The sequence below is a fragment of the Prionailurus bengalensis genome, chromosome C2 (assembly GCF_016509475.1).
Source record: "Prionailurus bengalensis isolate Pbe53 chromosome C2, Fcat_Pben_1.1_paternal_pri, whole genome shotgun sequence".
Lineage (NCBI taxonomy): Eukaryota > Metazoa > Chordata > Mammalia > Carnivora > Felidae > Prionailurus > Prionailurus bengalensis.
Genome location: NC_057350.1, coordinates 143,541,471 through 143,552,702, shown reverse-complemented (window position 1 = coordinate 143,552,702; position 11,232 = coordinate 143,541,471).

Below are 11,232 nucleotides of genomic sequence, written 5' to 3'. Positions count from 1 at the left end.
TCCTTATATTGACCACAGTTGAAACTCTACCAGGACTGTTTTTATAAACAGCATAAATCTCAGATAACACAATTAAGGGTTCAAAGCTGTTTGTCATTGTATTTGATGGAGACATACAACCTTCTGCTTCTAATCAGAATTTAAGAAGCAGGTACCAACAGGATTTACAGAAAGCAAGACACTATCCTGGACACCAACACAGTCTGTCTCTTTTATATCCAGTCCAGGACGGAAACAGATGTGGCATCACTCTGCTTCTGTTCAACTCCAGTGCCCTCTATGTGTTACTCTTGACCCCAAATTTTGTTACACTGTCAACTAAAGTCCAAAAGGTGAGCTTTGAACTGGTCATCATCAAAAATCTTCATTATTTTGGGGGGCACCTGGGTGGCTCAGTTGCTTAAGTGTCTGAGTCTTGATTTTGACCCAGGTCATGATCTCACAGTTTGTGAGAACGAGCCCCACGTCAGGCTCTGTGCTGACAGTGCAGAACCTGCTTGGGATTCTCTTTCTCTCCCTCTCTCTCTGCCCCTCCCCTGCTCACACATTCTCATTCTCTCTCTCTCTCTCTCTCTCTCTCTCTCTCTCTCTCTCAAAATAAATAAATAAGCATTTAAAAATCTTTATTATTTTTATTATTTTTGTCTGGGCTTTCCCAGAAACAGATTTTGTTTGGGTTCCCTAAGATAAGAACTTGAGTGTGGAAAGCTTATTTAGGAAATGAGGGGAATACCAATAGGAAGTAGGGAAGTGATGGAGGGAGAGAAGGCAACCAATAGAAGTGTTACAGAGCCAGCTACCACAGTGGGCAACCTAAGCTTAATCCTCTGGAGACACTATGGGAAATGTTGTAAAATTCACACCAAAGAATTTCCTCACATTAAGTGTTATGGGTTGAATTATGTACTCCAAACAGATATGTTGAAGTTCTAACCCCCAGTACCTCAGAATGTAAACTTATTTAGAAATAGGGTCATTGTAGATGTGATTAATTCAGTAAAGATGTGTTCACCCTGAATAAAGTAGGCCCTGAATCCAACATGACTGATGTCATTATAAGAAGATGATATGAATTGGGGCACCTAGGTAGCTAAGTCAGCTGAGCATCTGTCTCTGGATTTCAGCTCAGGTCATATCCCAGGGTCGTGGGATAGAGCCCCAGTGTCAGACTCCATGAGGAGCATGGAGCTTGCTTAAGATTCTCTCTCTCCCTCTGCCCCACTTGCTGTCTCTTTCTCTCAGAAGAAGGAGGAGGAGGAGGAGGAGGAGGAGGAGAAGGAGAAGGAGAGGAGAAGGAAAAGGAGGAGGAGGAGGAGGAGGAGGAGGAGGAGGAGAAGGAGAAGGAGAAGAAGAAGAAGAAGAAGAAAGAGGAGGAGGAGGAGGAGGAGAAAGGAAGAAAGAGAGGAAGGAAGGAGGGGGGAGGAGGAGGAGGAGATGTGAAGCTAAGTGGGAAGAATGTCATGTAAAGATGAAGACAGAGATGGACTCATACAGCTACAAGCCAAGGAACACCAAGGATTAATGGTGACAGCAGAAGCTAGGATAAGGCAAGGAAAGGTTCTACCCAGAGTCTCAGAGAGAGCATGGTCATGGTAACACCCTGATTTTGGACTTCTAGCCTCCAGAAATGTGAAAGAATAAATTTCTGTTGTTTCAGGGCCAGTTTTCATACTTTGATAGGGAAGTCCTAAGAAACGAATACACTGAAGGATGTGGGATATTTACACACTACCATCAGTCACTGGTTGAAGACTGGTTGAGGACTGCTCAACCAGTGACTGATGAGAGTTCAGCCCACAGCACTTCTTGATCTTCACACACAGGCTGAGCAGCTTTTTGAGGTTCCAGAACAATCCTCAGGCATAGAGATCCAGTTACTGGCAGCTGGAAGTCCACCAAGTCCCCAGGCAAGTGGCAGAAAAAGATAGAGAGATTTGAAGCCTGAGAAGGACTCAATGCATTCTCACTGGTTTGAAGACAGAGGGGGCACTTGCCCCTAGAAATAATGAATGGCCCCCACTGACAGCCAACAAGAAACCGGGCTCTACCAACAACCTGCATGGACTTGGAAGTAGATTCCTACCCCCAAGCTTCCAGATTAATGCCAGTTAGCCTGGACTTTGGCCTTTTGAGACCTATTATGGCCGTCAAGTTCTGATGTGGTTTGTAATACACCATAGATATCTGAAACAAGGACTTTTATGCCTTTTGGTTACAGTTGAAATACTTCTCCAGATTGGTTATGTTGTATATATTATCTCTAACCGCACAAAAACATTGAAAAGTGGCTCCTGTATAATTAGCCCCATTTTGCCAATAAAAAAATTGAGTTTCACATAGGTCAAGCAACTCATATATATTTACCACCACTGTCCCCATTATTTTTACTACTGCCTTTTAATGATAAAACAATACTCAAACCTCTACTTTTAGCAAATCATTTCCCAATTTGTGCCAAGTAAAAGAACTCTGGTGTGGTCGCTGACATGGGCTGGGCTTCTTGCCCCAGGGGAAGGGAAGTGTCACTGTTGTATGGCTTAGATGGGCACATGACCAAAAGCATGTTGACCTCTCCAGGAAATCAGTGGGAAGCAGATGCCCTACAGGGAAGCAAGGGTCCACCTACCGCTCACCATATGTCAAGCGGTGACAGGTCAGCATTTGTCTAAGAGGTAGGCATTCTGAGAGTTGTCACCTGGGAGCATATGGCAATTGGGATAGAAAAAAAAAAAAACAAACCCCCTAACATGTCAGGTGTTAAACACCAGTTGCCAAAAATATATATTGTTTTTGATAGCTTTTAATTTCTGGAGAATCATGGAGAGGCATATTCCCCCAGGCAACTTTGTGGAACTACAATTATACTCGATAAGCTGCAACAACTAAATACAGCAAAATGGCCGGCCCTACGGTAGTAGGATTGTTCCATGCTCCTAAAAATATGGCCCCAAATAATTACCTAGGGCATCATATATTATCATCCAGACAAATAGAAAAGCAGACAAATGATTAGAACAGACACTTCAAAAAAGTAGGTATCCAAGTGGCAAATAGATACATGAAAAGGTGCTCAATTTCACTAGGCATCAGGGAAATACAAACCGAAACTCCATAGAGACACCATTGACAATCCAACAAAATGGCTAAAATGAGAAAGACCAACAATATCAATTGTTAACCTGGGATGGGGACCGACTGGAAATTTCAAGTATTGCTGCTGGAAGGAGTATAAATTAGTACTTTAGGAAAATGTTTTAGCACTATTTACTACAGTCGAATGTCCCCTGACTATATGACCTAACAATTCCACTGTCAAGTATACCCAACAGACATGTGTGTACATGTTCCCAAATGACATATAAACGAGCGTTCAGACATTATGATGTGGTGCTTGAAAATCAACACTCCACATATGAGACGCAGTAGACAGCTTCTTGGTTCCTATCAGGTTGTAACACATGCTCTCTATTTGTAGCGTACTGAGTTATCCAGCCATGAGTTAGGCAGGTAGGGGTTAGAATAATGGCTGTACCATTTTATTAGCTATGTGGCTTTGGATACTTATGCATCAGTTTACCTGTCTTTAAAATGTAGGCCAGAGCAATACCTATTTCATTAGATTGTAGTAAGAACTCATGATGCTAATGTAAATATAGCAGTTAGAACAGTGCTTAGCACATAGTAAATGCTCCATAAATTAGATGCCATGTGTCAAGCCATCTCCCTTTCCCTATTTATACAGCTGTATGCTCAGGTATGTTTCAGACATACTCAAGCAGGTTCAGCTAAAGGTGAACTTCAGATGAGCACTTCAGTCAACGGACAGGTAAGCATCCAGTGATATCGTAAAAATCAAATCTGTTAATTGATAAACGTTGACATTAATAGGTGACAGAGGAATAACTTTATAAGGATGCATTTATTTATGAGCATATATCTTGCTAATATTTTTTATAAGATTGGAATGTTGATAACATGCTTCATTAAGCATATGTGATTTTGAACTCAATACCGTACCTAAAATACTTACATTAATTGTATGCACATATAAACATTTGTTTCATCAAGATTTTCTTTTATTTTCAGCACTACTAATTTAACCGAAGGTTTACAAGTTTGAAGGAGTACAGAAGTTGTAGGATAACCTTGAGGTCTTAAGTTCAGATGTCAGATCACAGAAATGATATAAAAGTTTGTGGCAAGGAAAATGGATACATAGCACTAAAGAAATAGGAGAAAAATTAGAAGCAAAAATGAAGGAGTAATATACTTGGATAAACCCAACAGAAACACTAAATATCAATGATCAAGCTACAATAATGTGGAAAACATAACTTTTTTTTTTTTGCTTGCTTCAACTATAAACCCGGCATGTCTCATTCTCGCTGCTAAAACATGCCTCTAATATTCATTTTCTAGCTCTTGAGTCCTTCCAGTGACTACCAACAGTGGCAGGGACAGACTTTTGATAGAATCCATTTGCACCTTCCAAGATAATGTTAATATTTTGCTCTTTCAGAAATGCCAGCATTGAAAAAAGAAAGTCCCTGAATGACAGCTACGCAGCAGCCTCAGGAACAAGTCCTAGAGGGAGAAAGAGGACACAGGGCTCAGCACAGACTTCTCCAGAGAAAATGGAGTCAATAGGTTAGCTGAGATGCTAGGGTATGTGGAGATGAGCTTTACATCAAGGGCAGAGACTGAGGTGGGGAGAGAGGGAAGCACAGAACTAATGACAGCAAAAGATTAAGCAACAGAAAAGATGGAGAAATTATTAAAACACCAAGGGAAAAATAACTAAAAGAAAAAAGCAATCATATTACACAAGTTGAGTTGGCTCAGCTGGGAGTAATATTTGCATAGATATAATAATGAAAGCACAGTACTGATTTAATACATTATGACAAGACTATGTTGTACTAGGAGAGTCAAGGAGGAAGGAAGAGTGTGGCAGGGACAAAGAGAGGACAGGAATGTGTCAGTCTGGTTTAGGATATGTGAGTACGAAAACAAAACTTTCTCTTAGCAGAAAATCAAAAGGTAGCAGTATAATTATATCACATATGGAGGTACTACCCAAAGAAAATCCAAGAGTTTATAGCGGCTATATTCAGAGGTAAGAATGGCAGGATTTGAGGGAATCTTTTTCATTATTAGATTTGCAGTATTATTTCATTTCGAATCTATGTACCTATACTATTCTGACATTAAAAAAAAAACACTAAATGAACAAGGGGTTAATCTTTGGACTCAGTCTTGATTCTGAAAAGAACAAGTAGTGTTTATAATAAATAGTAGTGTTTATAATAAAATAATGCATATATAATAAATAGTAGTGTTTATAATAAAATAATGCATAAATTAAATGTATTAATATATTGTAAATAACTATTTGGTTCCACTCAGTGGCTTACATGATACTCATAAAAGCATGGTCACCAGCCTGGTCCCCAATTAGTCAAAGTCTGCCAGAATTAAGATACAAGAAAAAGGTACACCATGATTAGACTGCTATCATTTTTATTTAGGAACCAATGGTAAATTCAGTATTTAAGAATATAATGGCACTTAGTGATATAATTTGACAGGATTGTTGCATTATGTTTGTTTTTCCAGAGTAGCCTCTTAGCTCTTCACCATTCTTAACAATTTTGACTTCATTTGAATATCCTATGAGATAGTCAATCCCCCTGGCTCTCTCCCCCAGTCACCCTAAGGATAGACAGAATCTATTTTATCTATTTCATTTGCAGCCTGTTGGCACGCCTGCTGACACTCCCTTGACCAAATGGGGCCAAATAAGGTCCTTCAGGAACACACCTCCTTCTGCTCACCGCTGTGTCCAGGGAGCATGAGCAAGAACATGAATGAGAAAATAATGAAAACTTGCTTTTGTCTGTCTCATTGCTTGTGTGCTCACGTGGTGAAAGAAACAGAACCTAGGGGCACCTGGGTGGCTCAGTTAAGGTCCGACTTTGGCTCAGGTCATGATCTCACAGTTCACGAGTTCGAGCCCCTCGACAGGCTCTGTGCTGACAGCTCAGAGCCTGGATCCTACTTCAGATTCTGTGTCTCCCTCTCTCTCTCTCTCCCCTTCCCCTCTGCTTGTGCTCTCTCTCTTTCTCTCTCAAAAATAAATAAACATTAAGGAAGGAAGGAAGGAAGGAAGGAAGGAAGGAAGGAAGGAAGGGAAAGAGAGAGAGAGAGAGAGAGAAAGAAAGAAAGAAAGAAAGAAAGAAAGAAAGAAAGAAAGAAAGAAACCTATGTTCAGTTAAAACCAGGCATTTAGCTGATACCCAGACTAAAATGGCAGTATTCAGGATCAGCAAGGAAAAAAATCAGAAAAAAAAACTGCAGAGTGTGAGAAAAAATATACAAAGAGGAAAGTAAGATAATCATGAGCCTAGAGCATGTATTGTTTTTAGCTCCCTAGTACATATCTATTCGTCACGAAACCCAGCTCCAGGGCAGGATCTGATGGGTTCAACCAATCATAGAAATCCCAACTCCTTTGTCAAAGGTCATTTTCTAGATAAACCAACTAAATTTTTTTCTCTTTTTGTCCCTTTTTTGTTTAATTTCAGATTTACTGAGGTATAACGGACAAACAAAACGGTAAGATATTTAACACGTACATTGCGGTGATTTGATATACATATACATTAGGGAAGAATTTCTCCCACCTAGTTAATTAACACAACCATCACCTCATATATTTCCCTTCTTTTTTCCCTCTTGGTAAGAATATTTAAGTTCTGCTCTCTTAACAAATTTCAATTATACAATATAGTGTTATTAAGTACAGTCACAAGGTTTTACATTAGATTCTCAGGCCTTATTCATCTTATAGCTGCAAGTCTGTACTCTTTTACTAATCACTTCCTATTTCCCAAGCCCTGGCAACCACTTCCCTTCTCCCTGTTTCTGAGCTTGACTGTTTGGTTTAGTTTGGTTTTTTCTTTTTTAGATTTCACATATAAGCGATACCACGTGGTATTTGTCTTTGTCTGCCTGGCTTATTTCACTCAGCATAGTGTCCTTAAGGTCCATCCATGTTGTTACAAATGGCAGGATTTCCTTCTTTCTTGTGGCTGAACATTCCATTGTGTATATATACCACGTTTTCTTTACCCATCCATCCTTTGATGGACTCTCAGGGTGTTTTCCTATACTGGCTATAGCCAACTAGGTATGTATTTACCTTAAACAAAAGATTTGTTCTAGGCCAGTCCAGTGTGCATAGTACTCAGAAAATTTGCTCAGTAATTATGGAAAACTACAGTCTCCTGGCTTCCATCTTGTGACCATGAGGCATCAGAAAGCTAACCTAAGAAAGCAAAGTGTAGAGAAGCACAAAATAAGAAAGTAGAACCCTCCACAAACCATGTCTGAGAGTTGCCTCACCTCTCAACTTTTTGGTCGTGTGACCCAATCAATCCCTTCTACTATTGAAGACAGTTTGACTCCCATATTCTTTTACTTGCAACAGAAGCTTCTAACTGACACAGTACCTAATGGACAAGATGCATGGAGAAGCCAAAGAGGGATAGAGTATCAGGCACCAAGACAGAGAATTGAATGCATCTGAAAATAATTCCATTCAAACTGAGTCCAGAAGACAAAGAAAAAACTCAGTGCTGGAAACTAGAAGATAATTGCTTAATTACAGTTTGGGGACAGCACTTGTAAAAGGGGAACGTGTCACCCCAGTGGGACTGCACAGAAGGAAATTACTCATTGTTCTCATACTGGTAAAAGCTAAAATCCCTTGTCTAAGGATTATTGTTCTCTGCGATGGCTCCATAATATTCTGTTAACTTGCTTATAGATTTTTTTAAAAGGCATGTTTTCTCTGTGAGCTTTAGAGGAAATGAATAAGGACAAGGAGAAGAAGAAGAGTTGGCAGTTTAATGAAAGAAACTTAGAGCGTGTATTTTCATATACATGATGGATCTGGCAGAATCTTATATTTGCCACAGTTACTTTGTTATTTTATTTTTAAATGTTGTATTTATTTTTGAGAGAGAAAAAGCATGAGCAGGGGAGGGGTAGGAAGAGGGGGGACAGAGGATCCTAAGCAGGCACCACAGTGATAGCAGAGAGCATAATGCAGGGCTTGAAGCCATAAACACTGAGATCATGACCTGAGCTGAAGTCGGATGCTTAACTGACTGAGCCAGGCCGGTGCCCCTGTAACAGTTATTTTAAATGTTGAAGCTTGAACTTTTAGATAAAATAATATAACAGAAATTTCTGCTGTATGGTACTGAGCAATCTCCCTACTCCAGCCTTCTTTCTGTCCAGGGAGACATTGGGTCAAATCGTGGATTGGGCCTTTGAAACCTTCCTTCCCTCAGCCCTAGTCTCCCTCGCTTAGCTCTGTAAGGATTCCACTTGCTGGCAAATGAAATTATTCTGTGGCAAGAGGACTCTTGATTTGTGTATTAAAGTTACACCTCCAGGGGCGCCTGGGTGGCGCAGTCGGTTGAGCGTCCGACTTCAGCCAGGTCACGATCTCGCCGTCCGAGAGTTCAAGCCCTGCATCAGGCTCTGGGCTGATGGCTCGGAGCCTGGAGCCTGTTTCTGATTCTGTGTCTCTCTCGCTCTCTGCCCCTCCCCCGTTCATGCTCTGTCTCTCTCTGTCCCAAAAATAAATAAAAAACGTTGAAAAAAAAAATTTTTTTTTAAAAGTTACACCTCCACAGGTTGCTTTTAACGCTCAAGTCACTACTAAATTACCCATCTCCTCTTAGATTTCTGAGTCAATGACCACAGAAAGAATATAGCTCTTAAATTCACCCAAACACACATGTTCAGAACTCATGGAATATTACGTGGTTGTTTACAAAAGACAAAAACCAGATTCTAGAGAGACTAGACCCGAGGGGTACATGAAAGGTCAAAGAATTTAAGGAACGATTGCATTTCACTAAGTCTAAGATGCACTCTTTTTCTCATTTTTGATCTCAGGAATTGAGCTGTATCTGACCACTGGCTACTGTTATGATATAGTTCTAACTGTCTGCATGCATGTGACTCTCATCATAGATGTTCACATCGTTGGCACTTGAGCTAATATGTGAATCGTTGGCCCTTCATGTGCTGAGTTTAAGTGCCCTTTAAAATGTCCTCCTGGTTGTGTTAGTTTGCTAAGGCTACCATAACGAAGTACCATCCCAGGGTTTTTCTTCTGTGTGTCCTAATCTCCTCTTATAAAGACACCAGTCAGATTGGAGTAAGACCCATCCTAAGGGCCTCATTTTATCTTAATCACCTCTTTTTTTCCTATTTATTTTTTTTTTTTAATTTACATCTAAGTTAGTTAGCATATAGTAAAACGATTTCAGGAGTAGATTCCTTAATGCCCCTTACCCGTTGAGCCCATCCCCCCCTCCCACAACCCTTCCAGTAACCCTCTGTTGGTTCTCCATATTTTTTGAGTCTCTTATGTTTTGTCCCCCTCCCTGTTTTTATATTATTTTTGCTTCCTTTCCCTTATGTTCATCTGGTGTGTGTCTTAAAGTCCTCATATGAGTGAAGTCATATATTTGTCTTTTTCTGACTAATTTCGCTTAGCATAATACCCTCCAGTTCCATCCACCTAGTTGCAAACGGCAAGATTTCATTCTTTTTGCCTTAACTGCCTCTTTTAAGACTCGATCTCCAAATGTAGTCACCTTCTGAGGTACCGAAGGTGAGGGCTTCAACACGTGAGTTTTGAGGGGCACATAACTCCCACAATACTGGGATGAAAAATTCTAAGATGTCAAAGCTCTATGCAGTGATTTGTGAGTTTTTCTTCCCTAGGGATAGATAAAATTATGAGACATGTTAGGATGAGTGGCATCTGTGCAGATTATTTACTTATTCCTTCCAGCATCCAACCCACCCTTATGTACTCTCTGATGCTTGTGGTAGGGTAGGAACCACAGATGCCACATCTCCCTGCCCCGTGGCTTCCTGGTGAGCTCTGCCACTGGGGGACCCAACAGGGAAACTGAAAGGTGGGAAAGGGGGATAAAGGACTTATTTTCTGTGTCAGTATTAATCCAATATCAGAGGACAGCTGTAGGTAGCCTCAGCCTCAAGATTCTTTAGGCAGTTCCAGAACCAGCCATAGAGCAGGCACCTAGAGAAAAGACCACCCACGCTCACATCAGCCATACGGTAGTGCCCGGAGGTTCAAGCACCAGCCACAAAGGGCCAAGCCCCCAGGTTCGGTGAACCCATCTCTTTTTATTCTCTACCACGGCAGCTGCTTACTGCAGTTTCCATATCGTGGGAACCTCAGCAACCCCTTTTTATACTTTCGCCCTTCCAGCAGTTCCTGTATTAGATTGCTTCAATCAGAAATACCTGGTATGGTTCATCTTTCCCTATATAGACCCTGATTAACATTATGCCTTAGATTCAATGAGATAAAGTAACTCGAAAATATTTAGGTACACCTAGGGGCGACTGCGCGGCTCAGTTAGTTAAGCATCTGACTTTTGATTTCGGCTCAGGTCACGATCTCACAGTTGATGAGTTCAAGCCCTGCATGGGGCTGGGTGGTGGCAGTGGGGATCCTGCTTGGGATTCTCTTCCTCTCTCTCTCTCTCTGTTCCTCTCCCACTTGTGTGCTCTCGCTCTCTCTCTCTCTCTCTCTCTCTCTCTCTCAATCAAAACTCAATAAATAAACTTTTAAAAAAGTTTAAAAAGGAAATACTTAAGTACATCTAAATGTTGTGTTTATTTGTATGGTTTCCATAAACCACTTTACGTAGCTATTTTACCTCAATTATCCATTTCTTCAATTTGGAGTTTTAAAGTGTATTTTTCTGGAGGCGCCTGGGTGGCTCAGTCAGTTGAGCGTCTGACTTAGGCTCAAGTCATGATCTCACCGCCTGTGAGTTCAAGCTCCTTGTTGGGCTCTATGCTGACAGCTCAGAGCCTGGAGCCTGCTTCAGATTCTGTGTCACCCTCTCTCTCTGCCCCACCCCCACCCCTTGTGCTCTGTCTCTCTCTCTCAAAAATAAACATTAAAAATAAAAAAAAATAATAACAAAGTATATTTTCTGTATACTTTTCAGTCTTTACAGATTCATGCTAACAGATTAATTGGCTTTATATTGTATTTGTAGCTTCTGACTCCCACATGTACTCAAAACTTTATCTATAAAAGGTAACCATACACAAAAGAATATATACACAGGTTTGCTAAGGGCAAAATGCACCTATATTTTGTAACTG